Here is a 26,008-nt window from a genome sequence, read left to right on the forward strand (position 1 = left end):
TGCATACAGTAGCATAGTTGCAGCATTCATAATTTCACAGTTCCAGCATCCATTATTTTACATTGTCCTTGCATTCATAATTTGCTGAGGGGCTGCGATTCATGTGGAATGCACTCCACCCAAAACTGAATTATTTTAACCCCCTTTCCCCATCTTTTCTTTTAGCTTTACATAATGCATGCCTCAGTCTATGGTTTTGAGATGATTGCTTAGGCCTCAAAAGAATTTAAAGACAACCCAGGACTAAAAGATCAACAGAGTTTGTTATCAAATTCAGTTAAAGTCTTCCACTGAGTCATCAGCCTCGTCAGGCAATCGGGCTAGCAGTGCAAGCCTAGATTTACTTAATTAGCCCTAGCCCTCACCTAAGCCCTAATTCTGAGTTTCTTGGAATACCCGTTTCATATATTTAAGGGAATTTGTGTGCAAATCGGAATTTAGAGAAGTGTACTAATTCTGAAAGTAGTATTACTTCACCTGGTTGAAAAAACACCTCTGTGGAAAACAGCCTAGAATCTGAAAACATAGAACTCAAGTTTCATCATAAGTGTCCCCCAGTAGTTTCTCAATTCAATTAAGTATATCCTCAAAAAGACACACAGGCACCATAGGTAGCTTCAATAGTGACTGTTTAATCCCACAGGTATTATAACAGATCACTGTAGGGAACGCTTCAAATCCTTTTTCCACACTCCCCCTGGAGCAACCCTCTTTTCTGTTTTGAAACGTTCCCTACAGTGATCTGTGATAATAACCAAGATTAAACAGTCACTATTGAAGCTACCTATGGTGCTTGTGTGTCTTTTTGAGGATATACTTAATTAAAATGAGAAACTACTGGGGTACACTCATGATGAAACTTGAGTTCTATGTGTACCATGTTCATAGATTTTGACTTAATGAATACCTTCCTAATGTAATCAGTCTTGGACCATTGTTTTCTATACCGAGCATCACCCAGGTCCATGGACTAGTATAGGTCACCCCATTATATTGTAATAGAATCTGAAAACTGCATGTAAAAATCTAGGCATAAACACCTGTTTCTGTAATTAAAGACCCTTTTCCTCAAGGGACAATTAAGGATAGTGTGGTAATACGGCACGTCTTGGTATAGCGAATTCCAGGTGCAGAGAAGAAGCTTCTGTCCTCCGGATCATCAAGAAGCCGCTTAAGAAACAAACATCTCAAACACGGTGGCAGAATTCCTTGCATCCCGCGTCACGGAGGACTGGTTTTGATTAGGACTAGAGAAGGGCACATCAACTTTGTCTTAGAGGGTCTGTTTTTTTTCCTGTGAGAGCATTGTACTCCTCATACTTGGCAACGCAGGTGCAGGTACTGCCTGTTTAAAATTAAAGAATTGCTGGCCTTCAGTTCCTGACAGCACCTGCCCACTTAAAGCACAGTTTGTTCCCATCATGAGAGGGACTTGCCCAGGGAAATCACCATGAATTGGCACTGTATTGTGTGCTTTTCACCTTTAGGTACAAAGGCTAAATCCTGATTTCGCCTACTGGCTGTCCTTTTTCAAATGTGTGAAATGGGTGGTGCCGGCTCAGCCTTGCTCCCAATGGCTGTCCTATGCCTACTGCGGAAGGTCTACTACACTCATAAAAATACACAACAAAATTTACCAGCTTATTTCCAGATGGAGAGATTGTGGAATTTTGGGAAAGAGGAACAGTTTTTTTTCTTCACAACATATTTTATTGAATTTTGGTACCATATACACCAGAGTAACCCGGAAAAATGCAGACTTAAATAACCATTTTGAAAGACATTAATAATTCCAGTATTCACACCGGTTATGGCTACTGTACAGATGAGGAGACTAAAACCAACTGCAACCGAAATATATAAAACAAAGAGGAATAGTTTTGACTCTCCTTTGTAAGGCAGCATCCATTGTATACAGTAGCGGGGACAAAGGCATCTTTGGAATGTGAATGACGTAAAAACAAATCAAATAACTAACCTCAATACTTTTATGAGTTACTTATTTCAGAGCCAATCATGAAGCCAACGATCAGGCTGGACATGATCTCTTTTCTTCGTATTGGACTACACTATAGGTAATCTCCATTTCCATATATTTTGTCAATTCACATGAGAGTACACATCTTCACAGCATGCTGCGAACAGACCCTTTTTGCAGACGTCAGTATATTTCAAGTATTATGAAAAGACTATGGGCCTTATTTAGGGTTCAGCAGAAGGACATAAGGAAGATGTCTCACGTATCTTATTTTCGGAATATAAGGCCTATATAGGCTCCAAGTACGGTGGACGAGACATCGGCCAGGTTTTGGTGGATGTCCCACATCTGCCAAACTTAAAATAATGCTATATATATATATATATATATATATATATATATATATATATATATATAAATAAATTTCAAGTAATTCTGTTCAGCCGTTCGGGCTGTAGCTGTGTCTAAAGGTCCTATGGAAAAATGCATGGGAAAAAACGCGTTTTGGGACCCCCCCCCTTTTTCCCGGCCCCCGCTTGACGAATCACCCCGAGACTTCCAGGGTAGGAGCTGAGCGGAGCGCCCCATTAGTTTTGAAAATTTCGCGAGGATTCGTCAACCGGCGCCAAAGTTATTCCAAATAGAATGTTGCGGATTTCCTATGGGAACTAGGTTGTAACTATAACTATCTACTGGCGACCGCCAGTAGAATATATATATATATATATATATATATATATATATACACACACACACACACACACACACACACACATACATACACACACACAAATTTGAATCATTGAATCACTTGTGATCATTTTTCCTAATGGCTTAGTTTTTAATCTGTCGTAAGATTGTGCCTCCCCACTAAACATAGGAGACGCAATCATAATATTTGCGCTTTACAGTACTCATTTTCTTTCAAAACCACAAAGTTCAAACCTCACTACTGTTTCCACAACAACTCTAACTTTAACTACCGACATCTTTTGTAATAAGGCCTGCCATGCAATATTGTTATTTTTGATGGATCACAACAGGTGTCAGGTCATGTTTATTGCCGAGTCTGCATTCTGCACATCTCATTCAAGTGAGTACAAGCTCATTATTTCAATGCACTGAACACTGGGGTTGGTGATTCACAGTGTCCTGGCGGAGTTAACATGTGCTTCTGCTGAAGAGGATTCAGGATTCCTAATCAATAAGCGGCTAGGAGTTATTTTGTCTATGGGGCCCTTTTATTCCGTCTACATGCCTTTAAACAGAGATTAGCATGTTATGGAGCTTTTCAAGGTGGGTGAAATTGTGTAATTTGTTTTGCTACATTTCAAGAAAAGTGTGTAAAGTTACCCAGATTGCATGAAATGTGGTTTACTGGTATCATGTATAGCTCTTGTATATGAGAACATACCAGCAAGAGACTGCACAGCTCTTGTATATGAGAACATACCAGCAAGAGACTGCACAGCTCTTGTATATGAGAACATACCAGCAAGAGACTGCACAGCTCTTGTATATGAGAACATACCAGCAAGAGACTGCACAGCTCTTGTATACAAGAGCATAGCAGCAAGAGACTGCACAGCTCTTGTATATGAGAACATACCAGCAAGAGACTGCACAGCTCTTGTATACAAGAGCATAGCAGCAAGAGACTGCACAGCTCTTGTATGCGAGAACATACCAGCAAGAGACTGCACAGCTCTTGCATACGAGAACATACCAGCAAGAGACTGCACAGCTCTTGTATACAAGAGCATAGCAGCAAGAGACTGCACAGCTCTTGTATACAAGAGCATAGCAGCAAGAGACTGCACAGCTCTTGTATATGAGAACATACCAGCAAGAGACTGCACAGCTCTTGTATGCGAGAACATACCAGCAAGAGACTGCACAGCTCTTGTATGCGAGAACATACCAGCAAGAGACTGCACAGCTCTTGTATGCGAGAACATACCAGCAAGAGACTGCACAGCTCTTGTATATGAGAACATACCAGCAAGAGACTGCACAGCTCTTGTATGCGAGAACATACCAGCAAGAGACTGCACAGCTCTTGTATACAAGAGCATAGCAGCAAGAGACTGCACAGCTCTTGTATGCGAGAACATACCAGCAAGAGACTGCACAGCTCTTGTATGCGAGAACATACCAGCAAGAGACCGCACTCCTCTGGTATACGTGAACATACCAGCAAGAGACTGCACAGCTCTTGTATGCGATAACATACCAGCAAGAGACTGCACAGCTCTTGTATGCGATAACATACCAGCAAGAGACTGCACAGCTCTTGTATACAAGAGCATAGCAGCAAGAGACTGCACAGCTCTTGTATGCGAGAACATACCAGCAAGAGACTGCACAGCTCTTGTATGCGAGAACATGCCAGCAAGAGACTGCACAGCTCTTGTATGCGAGAACATACCAAAAGAGACTGCACAGCTCTTGTATACAAGAGCATAGCAGCAAGAGACTGCACAGCTCTTGTATACAAGAGCATAGCAGCAAGAGACTGCACAGCTCTTGTATGCGAGAACATACCAGCAAGAGACTGCACAGCTCTTGTATGCGAGAACATACCAGCAAGAGACTGCACAGCTCTTGTATACAAGAGCATAGCAGCAAGAGACTGCACAGCTCTTGTATGCGAGAACATACCAGCAAGAGACTGCACAGCTCTTGTATGCGATAACATACCAGCAAGAGACTGCACAGCTCTTGTATACAAGAGCATAGCAGCAAGAGACTGCACAGCTCTTGTATATGAGAACATACCAGCAAGAGACTGCACAGCTCTTGTATGCGAGAACATACCAGCAAGAGACTGCACAGCTCTTGTATGCGAGAACATACCAGCAAGAGACTGCACAGCTCTTGTATGCGAGAACATACCAGCAAGAGACTGCACAGCTCTTGTATACAAGAGCATAGCAGCAAGAGACTGCACAGCTCTTGTATGCGAGAACATACCAGCAAGAGACTGCACAGCTCTTGTATGCGATAACATACCAGCAAGAGACTGCACAGCTCTTGTATACAAGAGCATAGCAGCAAGAGACTGCACAGCTCTTGTATATGAGAACATACCAGCAAGAGACTGCACAGCTCTTGTATGCGAGAACATACCAGCAAGAGACTGCACAGCTCTTGTATGCGAGAACATACCAGCAAGAGACTGCACAGCTCTTGTATGCGAGAACATACCAGCAAGAGACTGCACAGCTCTTGTATACAAGAGCATAGCAGCAAGAGACTGCACAGCTCTTGTATGCGAGAACATACCAGCAAGAGACTGCACAGCTCTTGTATGCGAGAACATACCAGCAAGAGACCGCACTCCTCTGGTATACGTGAACATACCAGCAAGAGACTGCACAGCTCTTGTATGCGATAACATACCAGCAAGAGACTGCACAGCTCTTGTATGCGATAACATACCAGCAAGAGACTGCACAGCTCTTGTATACAAGAGCATAGCAGCAAGAGACTGCACAGCTCTTGTATGCGAGAACATACCAGCAAGAGACTGCACAGCTCTTGTATGCGAGAACATACCAGCAAGAGACTGCACAGCTCTTGTATACAAGAGCATAGCAGCAAGAGACTGCACAGCTCTTGTATACAAGAGCATAGCAGCAAGAGACTGCACAGCTCTTGTATGCGAGAACATACCAGCAAGAGACTGCACAGCTCTTGTATGCGAGAACATACCAGCAAGAGACTGCACAGCTCTTGTATACAAGAGCATACCAGCAAGAGACTGCACAGCTCTTGTATGCGAGAACATACCAGCAAGAGACTGCACAGCTCTTGTATACGAGAACATACCAGCAAGAGACTGCACAGCTCTTGTATACGAGAACATACCAGCAAGAGACTGCACAGCTCTTGTATACAAGAGCATAGCAGCAAGAGACTGCACAGCTCTTGCATACGAGAACATACCAGCAAGAGACTGCACAGCTCTTGTATGCGAGAACATACCAGCAAGAGACTGCACAGCTCTTGTATGCGAGAACATACCAGCAAGAGACTGCACAGCTCTTGTATGCGAGAACATACCAGCAAGAGACTGCACAGCTCTTGTATATGAGAACATACCAGCAAGAGACTGCACAGCTCTTGTATATGAGAACATACCAGCAAGAGACTGCACAGCTCTTGTATGCGAGAACATACCAGCAAGAGACTGCACAGCTCTTGTATGCGAGAACATACCAGCAAGAGACTGCACAGGTCTTGTATGCGAGAACATACGAGCAAGAGACTGCACAGCTCTTGTATGCGAGAACATACCAGCAAGAGACTGCACAGCTCTTGTATACGAGAACCTACCAGCAAGAGACTGCACAGCTCTTGTATACGAGAACATACCAGCAAGAGACTGCACAGCTCTTGTATGCAAGAACATACCAGCAAGAGACCGCACTCCTCTGGTATACGTGAACATACCAGCAAGAGTTCGCACAGCTCTTGTATATGAGAACATACCAGCAAGAGACCACATAGCTCTTGAATCCAAGAACATACCAGCAAGAGACCGCATACCTCTTGTATATGAGAACATACCAGCAAAAACCCGCCTACCTCTTGTATCCAAGAACATACCAGCAAGACACCGCATAGCTCTTGTATGCAAGAACATACCAGCAAGAGACTGCACAGCTCTTGTATACAAGAGCATAGCAGCAAGAGACTGCACAGCTCTTGCATACGAGAACATACCAGCAAGAGACGCACAGCTCTTGTATGCGAGAACATACCAGCAAGAGACCGCACTCCTCTGGCATACGTGAACATACCAGCAAGAGACCGCACAGCTCTTGTATCCAAGAACATACCAGCAAGAGACCGCATAGCTCTTGTATATGAGAACATACCAGCAAAAACCCGCCTAACTCTTGTATCCAAGAACATACCAGCAAGAGACCGCATAGCTCTTGTATACGAGAACATACCAGCAAGAGATCGCACGGCTCTTGTATACGAAAATATACCAGCAAGAGACTACACTGCTATTGTATGTGAGAACATACCAGCAAGAGACTGCTTTGAGCAGATGGTGGTCGCTCATAGTTTTGCTGTTCCTGGGAAACATTTTCTGCTCAAAATAATTACTAGAAGCAAAAAGTACACCAAATTGCCTAGTGAGACATTTCACCGGGGTCTAAAAGGGAATCTGGCTACTACTCGCAAAACAAATACTTTTAGCAATCATTACAGTTAGGCTGAGAATATGGAATAATTATAAAGTCAGGACATTTTAATTTCAAAGTATTTTATAAATTTTATAAGCAAAGACATTAGCAATTCTTTTACAAGGTTAGCCACACGTAGTTTGTAGAAACCGTGTTTACAGGCACTTTTGAAATATATGCATTAGCGAACCCCATCTGACTTGACTTGCTGAAAATTAGGAAAAGGGGGATAGAAAGAAGCAGGAGAGAAAGGGGTGAAAGGAGGACACGAGAAAGGTTCTGTAGTAATGAGACTAATAAGACCTATAGCCGCATGACAAAGCCGCACACCACTGGCTTGTTTGTGGCGAGCATGGCAGCCAAGTCCGCCCACCCACCACCCCGAAGGGTCATGGTAGTAGTGTGCCGTCACGTTCGCCCTCCGCGCATAGGGAGGGACGGGGGGGAACGACAGGGGGGGGGGGGGGGCGCCGGGAGGAAATGGTTTCATGGGGGTTCTTAAGGCCGATCTAGGATGTATGACACAGAGTACTGGCGGAAGTACACACTACAGCTGTCCATGCTACACCTCTTCAAGGTTGAAGATTGTGGAAAACATTTTTTAAAACGCCTCGAGATGGTTAATTTAATTAAATAAACCTGTATTGTGTAAAGTGTTTCTATGGTACCCATACACGGGACACTGAAGGATGAAGTTTGAGGCCCAATTTAAAAGTTTGAATGACAGATAATTCTTTCACTTCTTGAGGAAGTGGTAAATCTGAGAAAATCCACTGCTGGATTCTTCTATGGATTTAGCACATCACACTAAGAAATCTTTCTATCTTTAAAAATTAAAGCTTGTAGGGCATAACGACAAGCTCGGCTGAGCAGAATTCCAGAGTGGGATTCCTCTATGTCCTGTTATGAGTACCTTATTTACTGGGAGCAGGAACACCGGGCCACATTTTACTGGCTGGGAAAAGAGTCTGGTAAAATTTCTTTGAGAAAGGAGTAGATGCAGGCTAGACCATGTAATGCTCCCCCTGCAAGGAAACATCTGTCCTTACCTCCCCGGTCCACGTGGCCTCCATTCCTCCTGGTAAGAATAGGAGCCACTTGCTGAAAACAAGTGGTAAATTGTGTTAAACTCACAAGTTAAGATGCTATGAAGTAGTTCTCTAGAACGCCATTAACTTAATTGTTCTGCTCCACAGGGCCGCACTCGTGAGGCAGTCTCTGCACTCGAGGCAGAATCCCAGCAATGCAATGAGAATTCTCATTTAGAAGATTTCGCCCGGGGTGTGTCGGCGCCGCCATAAGTGCGTCGGGCCTTTGTGAAGGAGGCCCAATGTGTTTGGTTGTATATACACAAACCACAGAAGTAGGGACGGGGAGCAAAAAAAAAAAAAAAAAAAAAAAAAAAAAAAAGGAGGTCCAGTACCCTAGCTCCCAAGAACAAGTACATAAAGCACACAGGGGTAGCTGTTCCTAAAAAAGTCAGGCCAGTTGGGTGCAGAAAAACAAAATAGGGGGGAGGGGTGAGAAGGTGTCTCGGGATTGGATGTATATGTGGGGGGGGGGTGGGTTCTTCCTTTTTGGAAAAGTTGCCCTCACACCAGTTTAGCAGATGCGGGTAGGTGACTATGACGTACGCTACCAGAGAACACAGCCTCGTGTAGCGCACGCCTGCTACTACCTCAGAGGCTCTTTCATTTACTTTAAGAGGGTTGGATGTTTCTTAGGTGACTCAGTCTCATGCTGACTAAGATACAAGGGGAGCTACCTTTTGACACCCCCCTACCTAGGTTTCCCTCTACGCATTCCAGGCAGGAAGAGACTTCACATTTCACACTATATTCGGTCCTGATGAAACGCTTAGGTTCCCTTCTTGACCAACAGGGTGTGAAACTTGTCGACCCGATTCACTTCACCGATACTTCTGACCAAAATAAATTTCCTCATTAGTGCAAAGTAGGAGTTTGGCTTCTGTTTTTACTATATCCGGTGGACCCACAAATAAAAACCCTCTTTTACTGGGCACCATTGTGGTGTATTTAACTCACTGTCACACACTTGCATTCACTATTACAGCGTTTTTTACTTCAAAAGATCTCCGCCAAAGAGCCCTCTAGCGGGGCCCATGGGTATTGCAGCACCGACCCCACAAGGAGCAAAAACGCCCAATGATGAAGCATGACACCTTCACGGGTGTGTAAGGGCAACTTTTCCAAATAGGAAACTCCCCCCCCCCCCCCCCCACGTATACATCCAATCCTGAGACACCTTCTCCCCCCCTTTTTTGTTTTTCTGCGCCTAACTGGCCTGACTCTTTTTTAAGAACAGCTACCCCTTTCTGTTTGACTCCATATAAGCACTTGCACTGTATATCATGCTATTCAATTTTAATACCAAAATCTTAATAAAAAGATGTTAACAAATGTATTCAACCACACAGAATGGAGAATTCTGTTCAAAATACCGACCGGTACATCTGGGTCCAGGTAGTTATTCCCCATTACACAATGTTTACCTTGCTATAGGAGTAAATTAAGTGTAGGTAACCTTCAGAAAAGGTAATTCTGGTCACCGGGGATCTATTCACATATTTACTTCTAGCTCACAATTGGTCCACTGAGCATAAGACATTCAAATGATGAATGGAATGCAGAACAAATCAAGCATTCACCTCCAGTCAAGAGACCAGGGATCAATCCATCGTTATTTTGCTCAACATGCCACCCCAGTTTAGACCCAGCCATATGCAAATCAGTTGTGACCCTGTTCCTCGTGGGAACAGTCCAGCCCGAACTGCCAAGCCAGGTCCTCCCTAGACCAGAAACAAGCATCCTGGGACTGATTTCAGGGTATCACTCCTCATCAGCCAGGCTTCTCCGAATCCAGTGGCACAGTGAACCTGGGACCCGCATCTGGGCATACCTGGCACACTTAGTGCGAGAACGCAAAAGGCACAGAAATGATGGACAGAATGCAGAACAAATCAAACCTTCACCCCCAGTCAAGAGATCAGGGTTAAATCCATCGTTCTTTTGCTCACCATGCCACCACAATTTAGACCCTGCCATATGCAAATCGGTCGTAACCCTGCTTCTCATGGGAACAGTCCAGCCTAAACTGCCAAGCCAGGTCCTGCCCAGACCAGAAACAAGCATCCTGGGACCGGCTTCGCGGTTTCACTCATCAGCCAGGCTAGCTTGAATCCAGGACCTAGCCTGGCAGTTCGGGCTAGACTGTTCCCATGGGGAGTAGGGTCAAGGCTGATATGCATATGGCTGGGTCAAAACTGGAATGGCGCGGCGTGCAAAAAAAATCCCAAAATGATGGATTTAACCCAAATCTGTGACTGAGGGTTATTGTTTGATTTGTTCAGCATTCCATCCATCATCTGTTTTTTATGCATCTGTGCCCTGCGCAGCACCACATTCAAATAAACACTGAGCTTGACTGTTTGGAAACCTAATGGCTAGTTGTGCTCAGGCCCTGCAGACAGCCTGTTCGAGTGTGCATTTTTGTAACAGTACACTGTGAGTCACATTGTGCCACTTGGGAGTAAACAGCGACTATTACACATAAACAATCATTAGACAAGAGACAGCCTTGACAGCCGGTACAGCTGCTGCACGCCCTGTACCTTCAGCAGGAGAAACAAAATGTCTCAATGCCTGCGCTGCGATTGCCAAATACCTTCTACTACAAGGGGAAAAAAAATACTTTAAAAAAAAAAAAAACACATGACTAAGCTGACATGCTATGTGAAGTATTTATAACTTAATTGGTGCACTCAGTTTGATGTGCACACGCCTAAAAGGGCGGCACGAAGTCGCAATGTGTCAGGGCTATTTTCAGACATCATGGTTCCATCTCTGGTCGAAGTTTCCTCAACAATGTCCCATCTCGCTCCCCCTCCCCTCCTCGAGCTTGCAGCCTTTCGCATCCCTTGCAGCTGTATCCACAGACCACACCACGCACCGCCACAGCCTACCTCCGGTTCCTCGCCGCACATTCTCTTAGCACCGGGTCCCTCAAAAGTCACTAAGGGAGGCGCGGGGGGGAGAGGCAGAGGGAGGCTCTGGGCGGACGCGACCCCCTTCCTCGGACAGCATTGCGTTCCATCCGCGTTTCCCGGCAGCGTGCTGGCCAGTGTCGCTGCACTTGTTTCTTCGCCTAGTAAATAACACAAACTTCCAGCTCCCTGGGCGGGCGGCGCTAGGCCCCGCCCCGCCGCTGTTTACAGCCCGGGCTGAGAGGCGGGAGCGGCTCTCTGACTGGACAGCGCGGCGAGGCCCCCCTCAGGACACTACTGCACCCCGGGAGCCCGGTCCGGAGAGCTTCAAGAGCCCTTCAGAAAGTACGCTGCGGCATACCGACCCGGCAATCTCTGAGAAGAATGCGAGGTCACGGGGAAGTTCAACAAGCAGAAGAATTTTATTGAAAAGGGGGTAAACAGCAGAGTGTATCTGAGTGCAGATTACAGGCGGCGCGAGCGTCCGCAGCCCGCGCGCACAATGGAGGCTCTGTGTGCGCGTGAATGGGCGGCGGGAAAACAATGACAGATGCCTCGCTGGGAAACCACAGCCGCCCCGGGGCCAGGTGACGGCGTCAGGGGAATGCAAGGCCGTGCAACAGGTTCCTGTGAACACGGATCACCTCCCCGGCGTCCACTTCCTCGTTCCACTCATTGCTTCGGCTTCGATTGTTGTTATTTGAAATGGATGCAAAGACCGGAAGAGCCGGCTCAGAGTAATTTAATTACTGGGAAGTAACATTTTACACCTCAACGTATGGGCCACTTTTGGTTAAAAAAAAATAGTTAAAGAGGGCGAGGCCTGGAAATCTATTTCGTGGTTCTTGTAGTGGTTACCTTTGAGTTTGCTAGAATTGTTTTCTGAGACGTAGCTGGGATAAAAAAAAACCACAGATATCTGTTACTAAATAATTAAACTTACATCATCCTTTCCTAAATGCGAAGTTCCAAAAGTTATCAAATTTACATTAAAAATACTTCTTAAAATTCTAATTTGAATCACAATAGATGTTTCGGGAATTACACTTTAAGCAGTCCCTGCTTCAAAAAATGCAGAAATTCAGTGATTATTTTAATCCGCACTTTCCCCGTGACAGGTGCTTGTGCATTTTAAGCACAGGGCGCTTTGCAGAAGATCCCACGGCCTAACAAGCTGTCCCTCTGAGGAGTTATGAAGTGTACTTGAGAAAACACCAGTGACTACCAAAAAACACCCCCCCCCTTCCCCCAAAAAAAGCAAACACCAATTGCTTCAGTTCAGAGCGCTGCAAACTACGAAACGAGAATACTCTCCATTGGTGAAACACATACTCACACCAGAAAGGAGAAAACCGAACCACACAACCGTAACTGGCAAAGAAAAAACACAGACAAGATACACTTTCCACTGGCAACAACAAAGAGATGAAACACAAGATGTTGCATAATGCTTACCAGGAGCTACATTGTAGCAGAACACGTCAACACAGCGACGAACTCCAAACACAGGCAGTTTATGACCGAATAAAGTGCCCCGGATCTTGTACCAGAGATGGAAACAGGATGTCTCAGGCACGCATGGTAAGCAGAACCACATCTGATCTGTTAATGTGATGTGGAAAACGAGAGAACTTCCTCTCGTGCTGGCGCAGATACGAGTAAAAACAGCGGCTGCTCTGAGAAACTTGCCCACAGGCGGACGGACTTCACATGACTTAAGGATGACCACAAGATCTGAATGGGAAGTCCAACGGCTGACAGAAACACACAGGAGAATACCTAAAAAGAACTTTTTTTAAGAATCAGCTGCTTTGGTGTTCTTGGTATTTGGCACGTGCATAGCACACAATGTGCCGCGAGCATTGAAAGGCTGCGCAGCGCTTCGATAGTTTGGGGATGACTTTCCAAGTGGTTGTGTGAATCAGTTTGTGTAGATGTGCAGTCAGGACTGCTGGACTTTCCCACGTGGGTCCTGTGCTCCCCATGCCACTGGAGTGAAGCTCGCCTGGCTGATGAGGGGTGATGCCCTGAAATTGGTGCCAGGATGCTTGTTCTCGGTCCAAGGAGGGCCTGGCAGTTCTGGCTGGACTGTTCCCATTGGGTGCAGGGTCAAGACTGATTTGTAGAAGGCTGGGTCTGAACTGGAACGGCATGGGGAGGAAAAAAAGACTATGGGTTTAGGCCCAGATCTCTGTACTGGGGTGAAGGTTTGACATTGTGCAGCATTCTGTCTATCAATTGCTCTTTTTGGACTTTTTCTTCCAGGCACAGCCAATACCAGGTGTTCCTACGAGCCAACTTAAGGCTACACATCTTGCTAACTTTGAAAGCCTGGAAGGCTGAGGTGTACTTGCCAGGCTTCGGACCTCTGACCTTTATCAAAGCAGATGTCAGCAGCAAGTGTTTTAGTCACAGAGCCAACTTACCTGTTTGTCAACTTGTGACGCCATCAAAGACACACAAAGGAGTCTTCAAGAGCTCTTGGTAACACATACACATACACAGGGCAAGGTCGGGGGTACACGGCATTCACCCACTATCTTCACAGGGTGGACGCCATCCCCCCTGCTAAGAAATTGGGCCCCACCGATATATGCTGAACTTGTCCTGGTGTAAGACACCGGGACACGTTCAGCAGCGCCTGCACATTGTCTGCTTTCCATTTCCGGCAGCAATGTGCAGGCAACTTCCACCAACACCACAACGGTACCAAAAGGCCAACTCACTGGCGAATGCAGCACTATACAAAAATCACCCAACATAAAGGAAGCTGTGCTAAAACCTCATTACATTGTATTGATTAGGGTGCTATCACAGTAATTTGAGAGGAACAGCAGACAATCAGTAATGCCCATAAATAACACCTTGAGCCTCTGCAGCAACAGATTCTTTCATCTCACTGAAAAAGCGCTTTGACACCTCGTCAGGGGTAGTAAGCGCTATATGAATGTAACTACAATACAATACAATCTCCTTCTTCAAACACATGATTTTGAAGGAAAGTAGCAAAACTGCCCCAAAAGTGGGCCAAACCATGACCAACAACATTTCTTATGGATGACTTCGCAACACTGGCCCCGGAAATCACAAACTACCAATTCAGCTTTCATAAAAGAAGAAATCAGCACATGCATGAAACAAGGTATAAACCCCCCCCCAAACCGACCCTGGTTAGGCACCTACAGACTGATCTCCAATCTCCACCATAAAATGCATTAGAGAGTGAAGTGAAAACAAGTACGGGTAAATGTGGAACAACATAACCTCTCCTATAGCTGCAACCAGGCTTAAGACCCCTCTCCACCCGCTCCCTCGAGAGGGACTAAACTCAACAGTAAATGTACAGGTGCATCGTATCCCGGCACTACCTGGGACGAAGAACACAAAACTGGCCTACTTCTCTTCGGCTTGTCCGCACACCACAGTGTTCGTCTCAGAGAGAGTGTGAAATACAGTCAATCATCCTTCAAGAAGCACAATCATAAGACCACGATAAGATGCTCCGAAGGCTAAATTCAAAGAGTCCCACGCAGCATATGTACTATTGCATGGGGCAACAACTGTCTGTCGCTACTAACCCAACTCACTAAACACCTCCAGCTGTAGTTTCAGATGTTTGCAGATGATACACAAATGCTTGGTGCATTAAAGGTGGTTGGTAAAGTAGACCTACCGTAGCAACTCCTTCCATCCCTCCGATCATCTGGAAGAAGATCTGCACCACCGTGTCAGCTGGAAGTCCCCAGGAGTGCACAACATACGGGAAACGTGCAGTTGGCAATGCTGCTGCTGCACTGCGTTTTATGGCCGTAGAAGGATAAAAAATAATGCAATACCTTGGAGTACAACAATCTGTGTTTCATAAACATTCCTAGCTGACAACAGGACTTGAAAATACTCAATTTCCAGCTATTCCAACAAGTTAACTTTTAAATCCACTTAAGGGGAAAAAGTACAGACATTTCTCCAACAAAAATAGCATATGTGGCCAAAATCCAATTAAATAAACATGGTTGGATTATTTTCTGTTTTTCTTCTGAACAGCCCATCTAGAAGCACAAAGCGTAAATCAGACTCGCGTAAAGACCTACTCCACGCAGCGACTCAACAGGACCCACAATACAACAGACTTCACAAAATGGACGAACACAGAAGTTAGCTGGTACACAGAAACCCCGAGAGGCATAACAAATAAGTTGCAAACTATCTGATGTACCAGGGCCAACCAGCAGCAACAAATGTATGAGTTTTCAAACGTATTTATGTATGTATGTATGTGCGGTCTTATATAGCGCTCAAATTACTCTTGGGCATCTCGGCGCTTGCATTGGGAACCCGTCCTGGTTTTTCCCTGTGAGATAACCCGTACTGGGCATCCTCAAGGTGAAAGCCAGGCATCCCGCCGCGGGGGGGCGTTGTGGAGATTAAGCAAGCTTGTTGCCCAGAGCTGCATAGTGTGAACTCGTGCTTAGAGTAGGCACCGAAGTGAGAATTATCGAGTCCGTGGACAATTGGGCTCCAGACCCTGCCGCGTCGGGAATCGAACCCTGGTCCCGGGTCTGACCTCTGCTTCAGGGTATGCCTCCTCTAAGTAAAACAAAGCCACTTCACTTACAGAAGTGCAGCTGGCAGAAACAACTGTAATGAACTATTTTGGTTATTTACCCGCTGATCTTCAAGCTACAGAGATGTGACGCTTTAGTAAGGACTTGATCTATAATACAAAGAAGAAGTGCTAAGATAGCAACACACAGCAAGTGCACTAGACCTCCAGTGCCTCTACTGAAAGTAAACACTCTTGTAAAAAGGCCCCAATTGTACTTCACCCTCCAAAAGACTTATAACATGTCACACACCATTGATTTATCTAAACCTGGATCCTTCCACCACATCGATGGCAGTGCTTAATTTGAGCCAGTGGTTTCCGGTGCTCGGCACCGACACTGGATTGTCATCACCAGCGCTTGTGACAGCCTGCCACATGGTGGTGCTATCTGACTAATTTAGAGATAACCACAACAGTTAATTATTAATTCAATGTACATTAAAATTAACTATTACCTGCCACCCAAGCCATTCTTATAAGTTTGGAGGCCTGACATAGTCCAAATTGTAACCCTTTAAGGAGTGTGATGGTGAGTAGTTGTGTTGTTACTATCATTGGCAGTATCACAGGGACAATGTGTGGTGTAAGCTGCAGTGCCCTCCTTAAAAGAGCCCTGGCAACTGTTTTGTTACAAATTAAGCACTGGTCGAAGGCCAACCAGATACTCAAAGAAATATCCGTAACAGTGCCCCCTTTGTCACAATGTTGGTGAACGTGTCCATCGGGCGGAGAAAATGAGTGGTCCTCTTCCCTGCTCTTGGCAAAAGACTTTTCCTTCCAAAAAAGGGCAACAATTCTATGGAACGCAATTCTATTACCAACCAGATTCTGCAAAAAAAATAATATATATATATAAAAATAAAAATAAAAATCACTGGTACCCCGAGTAAACAAAACGAAAAGAAAAACAGTAATTGTACAACAAGATCTGTTATCACACCTTTTATTGTCAAACCTCACCAAAAAGAGCAGATGACCTAAAATAGACGCAGAAACTGAACACTAGCGTAGAACAACTGTCTAACCAGGATAGGGAATAAGAGCTCAACAGACAGAAATTAAACCACCCCTACCTATGCAAAGGAAAAGGAGAACACATCAGGTCTCTGCTCTAACAGGACCAACCTTAAAAGGGAAGAGGTCACTCTGCAAATAACCTAGTTCAGATGCCAGGCTCACTCACAGTTACAGAGAATCAATAGAAACCAAAGGAAAACTCAATTGAATTGCCTTGGCACAGACCACAGCAAATAACAACTCAATCAAACTCACACCAAACAACAAAAGACCTGCTCCTTCAGATGATGCAACTAGTTTACCATCTCCCTGAAAATGAGCATGACAACCCCTCAGCACCCAAATTTGAAGACTTTGGAAAACACAAAAGTACACGTTTCAGGGCAGCCCTAAACTCAGGACTGGTTGCTCACCCCTTCTTAAAAGTTCCATTCTTAGCTACATGGTTAAAGTAACATAAGGATCGATGGCTGCAAAGATGCATAACCAAATCCTCCAACACCAGCTCCTGTACACCTTAGAATCTTATTTCAGGCCAGGATGTGGATCCAGTTTGACTAATCTGCAGCTTCTTAAGTGTGATTCTCAAATCAGCAAAGAGCATGGCTTTCTCAAGCTGGTTTGATCATTGTGCCAAGACATGTCTAAATCTGGCACTTACTGTCAACTGGATCCATTTCCTGAACTACAGAGTGGTAAATGTCAGCCCGCTGACCCCAAATAAGCCTACTGACCTGCTACAGTTCAAGGGAAAGTTGAAACAGCTATAATAATACAGCTAGTAACACACAGCGTGTCCCACAACAGAAACTGTGAGCGATTCCATGAAAATCATTATACACTGGATGCACAAACACTTTAGGCTATTCTTCTGCACTACAGATGCCAATCATGCAGTCTTCCTGGTGCAAACGATTCACAACTTTTTGCAAAATCTATCAGTGAAGACTGTAATTTGCAGAAACAACCACTCTCTGCCAGCAAGCTCCACCACTAACACATCTATGGGCAGAAGCAACACAATGACAAGAAGTATCCATCATAAGAGACTTCTATATGCAGAAACCATGCCTCACCAAGAGCCATCATTTTAGACTGTAATTTGCAGAACCGTCCTGTCTCTAGAGCCCCTATGTGCAGAAACAACAGAAAACCCAGCAAGATCCACCATTACAGACCTTTAGGTGCAAAAACAATGCAGCATCCATCTGCAACAAGCCCTTAATGTGAGTAAACAACCAACCTCAACTTGTGACCCAACTTTAGTTTTTCCTGAATCTGAAACTGGCCTCCTTTGAAAAAATTCTGGAATAAATACAAATTATAGCAGTTTACAAGGAGCTACTTCCATGCTCAGGCCATGCTCTGGGGGAGGGCTGTAAGACACATTGTACAGGTATTGCAAGTCGGCTCTAAAGTTCCATTGCTCATGCAAATTCACAGAAACAATGTACGGCAGAGGGTATTTTATTTCTTATAATACATGTTCACACCCCTCACCCTTTCCTCAAACTGCTCAATTCTTTGGTGTCTTGTCCTTTCATATATAATACATACCATAGTTATGGGGAGGACTAAAAGCACAATCTATTGTGAAATTAAACACATCAAAATTCAGTAATTCGTTGCGAAAAATGATAAGAATCAGTTTAATATAAATCAGTTAAACAAAAATGAAGGGGCTAACAATGTGTTGATAAAATGCAAGGAAATTATATTTTACTTATAATTACCTTTAGTGTGCAAAAAAATAAACATGTCCCCATACAGATCTCATATGTGCTTCATCAATATACCTTTGAGGAAAAACAGATCAGAAGAATGAAAATCCAGTTTTCATTGCTTTGTTTAAACTGCAGCTGCAATTATGCTCCATGACCTGCATTTCACCTTGACAGAAGACTCTGAAAGCAGCCACTGTGATGCCACTTAGTGACTTTGATCATTTATTTATTACACTAGGGGGCATATGTATCAAACGATTTTGTAATCGCAAACGCTGCGAATCGCAAAAAAACAGCGTTTGCGAATACAAACTCGCAAAATGAGATTGAAGGCATTTCAGCAGCGCATTCTTAAGGAATCGCTAATTTTGCGATTTCTTAAGTTTGCGTAAGCATTTAAGAAATCGCAAATTGCGATTCCTTAAATGTTATGTAACACGCACCCAAGTTGTGCGATTTCTCCTTAAGAAATCACAACTTGAAGTTGGTGGTAATTTGCGATTTCTTTGAAAAATGCACTTTTTGGCATTTTTCAAAGTGCCATGTGGCGCACATACATGCCCTTAGGGCATGTATGTGCGCCATATGCGCACACATGCTGATTTCAGGGGTGCATCAGGGTGTCATCATGACACCCTTGCACCTTTGAAAATATTCTCAATTTGCGATTAGCAAATAGCGATTCGCAAATTGAGAAAGACTTCCCATTCATTGCTATGGGCCTCCTGGCCCATAGGAATGAATGGGAAGGTATTCCTTAATTGCGTTATCGCAATTAAGGAATTTTAAGAATTCGCAAAATTTGTGCGAATTTTTAGATACATCCCGTTTTGCAATTCTCAAATAGCGATTCTCAAAAATCGCTATTTGAGAATCGCAAATGGAGATGTTGATACATATGCCCCCAGAACAACAATGGCAATTTGTTATTACAGATGACTAGAGATATCACAAGTTGCCTGCAATAAGTAAATTAGAGACATATTTATATAGGGACAGTGGCACTCACATTGTATATAAGGCTCCTTGTTTCCCGTTTTTACTGATTTTTACAGATAAATACAGACAGAAAACCATTTATTTTCTTGTCCGTATTTATTTTTAATTGTGGATAGAAACGGAAATTGGGTGCTTTTTGAGTGATTCTAAATATACTTTGCCATGACTGCCAGGCCAATAGATGGATGGATTGATCGGTAAGGGGGTTAAAAAAAGAAAGGAATTTAGTAAAGAGGCTTAAACAGCAGTAGCTGTGCACAAGGCTGATACTGAAATGTTCATATTTCCATATAAGTGCATATATTTATCTTCTGCCGGTGTTCATATCCATGAAACCTGGCAGGCATTCAAGCATGACTGCATATTTATTGGTTAAATGTGAAAATATACTAGTTTCAGCTTTATTTTTTTCTCAAAACCCATAATAAATAAGGATAAATGCAGCTAAAATTGACAAAAAAATAAAATATGGATAAATACAGACGGAAATGTCAAAAAAATAAATACCATAAAACAAGGAGCCCTAATTATATAATATGTCTGCTGGTCGAATAGAACCAGGGCAGTGCTCAGATTAATAGTAAATAAAGATAGCTTTTAGCGCCCTCTTCATGCCCCCACCAGTGCAAGCTCCATCACAAGGACCTGTTTGTCACTGCCAAGGTGACAAAAGTACCATGGGAGATCGCTGTGCTCTTTCACCCCCCTCCTTTTTGTGTTTTTCACATAATCGCATTTTTCTTTTTTTATGACAGGTTGTCATTATTGGGCATTTCTACATGCTCTTTTAAGACAGGTGCTACTGCTCACAAGGTTTTCTTACCCGTGTCTTGTGAACAGAATTATAAGGGTTTTAACAACATTAGTGGACGATTAAGTAGCTGTGTTGCACAGATCTAACGCAGCAATCAGGAAGTTTTCTATGTGGTGTAAAAAGTGCTACATAATAACAGGACAAAACAAGGCAGCTTCTTAGCGATTCTCAGAGAAGGTATAACAGAATTCAATTTTTCCATGTATTGTGCTACATGAGATATTAACATACGTCAAAGTGAAGTACTGCTCTTTGTTAAAAAAAATTAAGAAAAAAGAATCTATATTTTATATAAGGAATCCGTGATTATTTATCTGTGAGGACTTGAATGCTAGACTGAGCATATGATGGCTGCCATATTAGGATTATTATTTTTTTGCAGATATGGCCTGCCTGGAGACCCTGAGGCTTTGCGAGATTGCAGCAACTTCTTGGTCTCGTGAGACTTCTCCCACACACGCACCTGACACTGTGATGGTGGCGTTGGGTATCTCACGAGACCTTGCTGCCTGCACCACTCTTGCGTGTGTTTTTCAGTGAACATTACAGAGGGGCCTCTACTGTACCCAGGAAGATGCAAAAGTGATGACGTCATGGTTAGTGGTTTTTATGGTCTGGCTTGACAGTGCAGCTGTCGCCCAGACAAATATGTGACAACCACCAAGAGATATGCTTTGCCCATAGGTTTGGAACCAGTTGTACAGCTTTTGATTAGGCAGAAGCTGTGTGCTTCCACAAAAAAGTGCTTGCCCTACGCACAGCTGTGGTAATTTCGCTTATTTATCCAGCTACTTGAGCTATAACTTTCATGGGCACAGACACGCCATAGTGATGGTATTAAGGGGTCTTGGATAACTAAATAATGTATGAGGTTTTTCTCTGGCAGCAGCACAGATGGTAGGAGATATGGATGTTTAGGTCTGTCCTGACAGTGCATTCATAAGCCAGACCTCTTGGCTTTGCCAATGCATGTTAAATTGATGTGATAGGCTGACATCAAGATGCTTACGTCTGAAAACGTATTCCACTGCCGGCATGCGTTTCTGTAGCGCCTTCTGCTGTGTGTCACTGTCGCCTTAAGCAAGTCCTTAATTCGGTACCAGCCCTGCTGAGGGTGACGCACAGGTTTAAACCAACTCACAGAGGAGGCGGGAGAACCCACGAAGGGACGACTCACCTCATGACAGAACAGATCAACAGGAATTGTTATTACCCATCTGGGGGCGGAGCAGCCGCGGCCATTCATTCTCTGCAGCCATGTCCCTGTTCCCCACATCTTCTGTCGCCTACAACTCCCAAGATACACCGCGATCTATGCATCCTCCTTAGTTCTCGCGCCTACCAGCAAAAATTCCTTGTGGTATTTGGAATGTAATTCGTGAAATCTGATGCCTCGCGGCTGAGTGAGAGATGTTTGTCAAAAAATAGCACGGTTTTTTTTTCGAAACAACAAATAAATGCTGTTACAATCAGATGACCCTATGCATAGTCCCACAACTGCCTCTCACGTGCACACTGCTGTTTGCATGCATTAGCACATTAAATCTATTGGTTTTGCCTGGGCTCGTAGTACATAGTACACTGCAAGGGGCGCATACAGGTTGGAGCGGACAATCGAACATGCTGTTTGGGTGCAGAACATGTACTGGCGCTGGTTCCAGTGGTGCGGCCTTCTGCGTTTTAGTTACGATAGTTTATACACCATGATCTCGTTATTATTTAATCAGTACTTTGCGCGTGCGCCACGTGACACGCACGTTCTACTTAGCCGCGTGCACGCCGCGAGCACTTCAGCAGACCCAGCGGATCCGCTTTGCTAGTAAATCAGCGCGCGCGGCGTGCTCCAAGTAATAAACTCCGGAAACGCGGGCTCTGCCGCGCAGCGCGAGGCATTGCGCGACTCCCCAGAGAAGCAGAGAGCTGCCCCGGCCCGAAGTCAAAGGAAGTTTGGGTTATTTTAGCAGAAGCGTGTTTAAAATGTGAACAGTAGGTTTTAAAATCTGCCCTCCTCAACCAAGTAAGGTGTGCAGTTTATAAAATAGTTATTTCTTCTACATAAACGATTTATTTTTCTTGAGGGCTAAAAGGGAGCTGTGTGATGAAGAGGCCTGTGTGTAATTTTTTCATTTCGGCTTTAAAAAAAAAAAAAAGTCGTCCGTCGGTGCGGCTGTGACGTAGAGATTTAGCAGCAGCCAAGTTTTACTTCTCAGGGTCAAGGGAAGCGCTCAACCTGCAGAGTTTATTTGAATGGGGTAGAGCGCAGAGAGAGCAAAGAGAGGGTGTAGAGAGCAAAGGGAGGGTGGAGAGAGCAAAGAGAGGGTGGAGAGAGCAAAGAGAGGGTGGAGAGAGCAAAGAGAGGGTGGAGAGAGCAAAGAGAGGGTGGAGAGAGCAGAAAGTGGAGGGATTGAGAGCAGAGAGAGGAGGGTGAAGAGAGCAGAGAGGAGAGTGGAAAGAGAGTGGATGGGTGGAGAGCAAAGAGTGGAGAAAGCAGAGACAGTGTGGAGAGAGAGAGAAGAGAGAGAGATAGAGTGGGGGGGGTGGAGAGAGCATAGACAGCGTGGAGAGTGGAGAGAGCAGAGACATCATGGAAAGAGCAGGAAGAGAGTGGAGGGGTGGAGAGAGCAGAAAGAGAGTGGCGATATAGTGGAGAGAGCAGGTAGAGTGGAGGGATGGAGAGAGCAGAGAGAGAGTGGAGGGGTGGAGAGAGCAGAGAGAGAGTGGAGGGGTGGAGAGAGAACAGAGAGTCGAGGGATGGAGAGAGCAGAGAGAAAGTGGAGGGTGGAGGGAACCCAGAGATAGAGCGGACGGGTGGAGAGAGCAGAGAGAGTGGAGGGGTGGAGAGAGCGGAGGGGTGGAGAAAGCAGAGGGAGTTGAGGGAGGGGTTGAGAGAGCAGAAAGTGGAGGGATTGAAAGCAGAGAGAGAGAGAGGAGGGTGAAGAAAGCAGAGAGGAGAGTGGATGGGTGGAGAGCAAAGAGTGGAGAAAGCAGAGACAGTGTGGAGAGAGAGCAGAGAGAGAGATAGAGTGGGGGGGTGGAGAGAGCAAGAAGAGGGGTGTAGAGAGTATAGACAGCGTGGAGAGAGCAGAGACAGCATGGAAAGAGCAGGAAGAGAGTGGAGGGGTGGAGAGAGCAGAAAGAGAGTGGCGATATAGTGGAGAGAGCAGGTAGAGTGGAGGGGTGGAGAGTGCACAGAGAGAGTGGAGGGGTGGAGAGAGCAGAGAGAGTGGAGGGGTGGAGAGAGAACAGAGAGTGGAGGGGTGGAGAGAGAACAGAGAGTGGAGGGGTGGAGAGAGAACAGAGAGTGGAGGGATGGAGAGAGCAGAGAGAAAGTGGAGGGTGGAGGGAACCCAGAGATAGAGCGGACGGGTGGAGAGAGCAGAGAGCGCGGAGGGGTGGAGAGAGCAGAGAGAGCGGAGGGGTGGAGAGAGTGGAAGTGTGGAGAGAGCACAGACATAGTGGAGAGAGCAGAGAGAGTGGAGTGAGCAAGACCGGTGGGGACAGCGAAGGTAGAGAGAGCAGAGCGAGAGCGTGGAGGGTGGAGAAAGCAAGACAGGTGGGAACAGCGAAGGTAGAGAGGGGTGGAAAGAGCAGAGAGAGAGTGGAGGGTGGAGAAAGCAAGACAGGTGGGGACAGAGAAGGTAGAGCGGGGTGGAGAGAGCAGAGAGTGTAGGGTGGAGAGAGCAAGACAGGTGGGGACAGCGAAGGTGGAGAGAGCAGAGAGAGAGTGGAGGGTGGAGAAAGCAAGACAGGTGGGCACAGCGAAGGCAGAGGGTGGAGAGCAGAGAGAGAGTGGAAGGGTGCAGAGAGCAGACAGAGTAAGGGTGGATATAGCAAAGAGATGAGGGTGGAGAGAGAGTGGATGGGTGGGGAGTAGAGAGAGATTGGAGTGAGCAGAGACAGAGTGGATGGGTGGAGAGAGCAGAGAGAGTACAGAGAGAGTGGAGGGGTGGGGAGAGCAGAGAGAGAGTGGAGGGGTGGAGAGAGCAGAGAGAGAGTGGAGGAGTGGAGAGAGCGAGAGAGAGTGGAGGGTGGAGATAGCAGGGGGAGAGTACAGAGAGAGTGGAGGGGTGGCGAGAGCAGAGAGAGAGTGGAGGGGTGGAGAGAGCAGAGAGAGAGTGGAGGGGTGGAGAGAGCAGAGAGAGAGAGAGTGGAGGGGTGGAGAGATGTTGGAGAGCACAGAGAGTGGAAGGGTGGAGAGAGCACATATATAGTGGAGAGAGCAGAGAGAGAGGGGAAATCAAGACAGGTGGGGCAGCGAAAGTAGAGAGGGGTGGAGAGGGCAAAGACAGTGGAGGAGTGGAGAGACCAGAGATATAGTAAAGAGAGTGGAGAGAGCAAGACAGGTGGGGACAGCAAAGGCAGAGAGGGCTGGAGAGAGCACAGAGAGAGTGGAGGGTGGAGAAAGTGAGACAGGTGGGGACTGCGAAGGCAGACAGGGGTGGAGAGAGTAGAGAGAGAGTGGAAGGAGGAGAGGATAGAGCAGAGAGAGTTGAGGGAGGGGTGGAGATAGCAGAGGGGAGGGATTGAGAGAGTGTGGATGGTGAAGGGAGCAGAGAGAGGGAGAGTGAAGGGTGGAGAGAGAGTGGATGGGTGGAGAGCAGAGAGAGTGGAGAGAGCAGACAGAGTGGCGATGAGAGAGTGGGGGGTGGAGAGAGTGGGGGTGAAGAGCAAGACGAGGGGTGGAGAGAGCATAGACAGAGTGGACGGGGGAGGGAGCAGAAAGAGAGTGGAAATATAGTGGAGAGAGCAGGTAGAGTGGAGGGGTGGAGAGAGCAGAGAGAGAGTGGAGGGTGGAGAGAGCAGAGAGAGAGTGGAGGGTGGAGAGAGCGCAGAGAGAGAGTGAAGAGAGCAAGAGTGAGTGGAGGGGCGGAGAGAGCAGAGAGAGAGTGGAAGGGTGGAGAGAGTGGAAGGGTGGAGAGAGAACAGAGAGTGGAGGGATGGAGAGAGCAGAGAGAAAGTGGAGGGTGGAGAGAGCAGGGGGAGAGTGGAGGGGTGGAGAGAGAGTGGGGGGGGTGGGGAGAGCAGAGAGAGTCGAGGAGTGGAGAGAGAAAGTGGAGGGTGGAGAGAGAACAGAGAGGTTGAAGAGAGCAGTGAGAGGTGGGTACAGCGAAGGTAGAGAGGGGTGAGAGAAAAGAAGGAAGAGAGTATGAAGGAGGGCGAGATAGAGGGCAAGGGAGAAAGAGGAAAAGAAAGGTGGGGAAGCAGGAGATGTAGAGAGGGAGGAAAGAGGGAAGATGTGGGAAGTGACAGAGAGAGAGCAAGCTAGACAAAGTTCTAGACAGAGTAAGAGACGGGGAAGAAGAAAGTGATGTAAGACAAGAGAGAAAGAAGAGGGAGAAAAAGGCGGGAAACCATCGAGAGAAAGAGGGAGGGACGGCACAAGTAAGAGAGGAGGCAGTAAGGATCGAGAGTTGTACCAAACACTACTGGGCATTGCACTTTATTGCAAAGATGTCTACAGAGTCCTTCCCGTGCCCCAACCCCGAACCGTCCATGCATCCGCCATAGACCAGCAATGCTGCTCGGCCTGTAGAGCTCCTCCCGGATTCAAAGACAGCATGCGCGTTGCTGCACAGTGATGCTGTGCCCAAACGGGCGTTGCCTAGAGACCGCAGATGGAAAAAGAGCAAGATGTGCAAGATTGGGAGATGCTGCGCACAAACACG

The 26,008-nt window shown here is 45.8% G+C and overlaps 1 protein-coding gene across 4 annotated transcripts in view; it reads right to left on the reverse strand.

Annotated features, from left to right (window-relative positions):
* Window positions 1–26,008, reverse strand: part of GPR146 (G protein-coupled receptor 146) — a 154,490-nt gene that overhangs the window by 13,505 nt on the left and 114,977 nt on the right. Inside the window, exon 1 of one of the 4 annotated variants that reach the window (XM_085629294.1) lies at window positions 11,162–11,569. The exons of the other annotated variants lie outside the window; for them this stretch is intronic. The gene's annotated coding sequence lies outside the window, so the exon portion shown is untranslated. Of the gene's footprint in view, window positions 1–11,161; window positions 11,570–26,008 lie in introns of those variants that run through there. 4 annotated transcript variants of the gene reach the window in all.

Source organism: Triturus cristatus, chromosome 10 (genome assembly GCF_964204655.1).
Source record: "Triturus cristatus chromosome 10, aTriCri1.1, whole genome shotgun sequence".
Classification (NCBI taxonomy): Eukaryota; Metazoa; Chordata; class Amphibia; order Caudata; family Salamandridae; genus Triturus; species Triturus cristatus.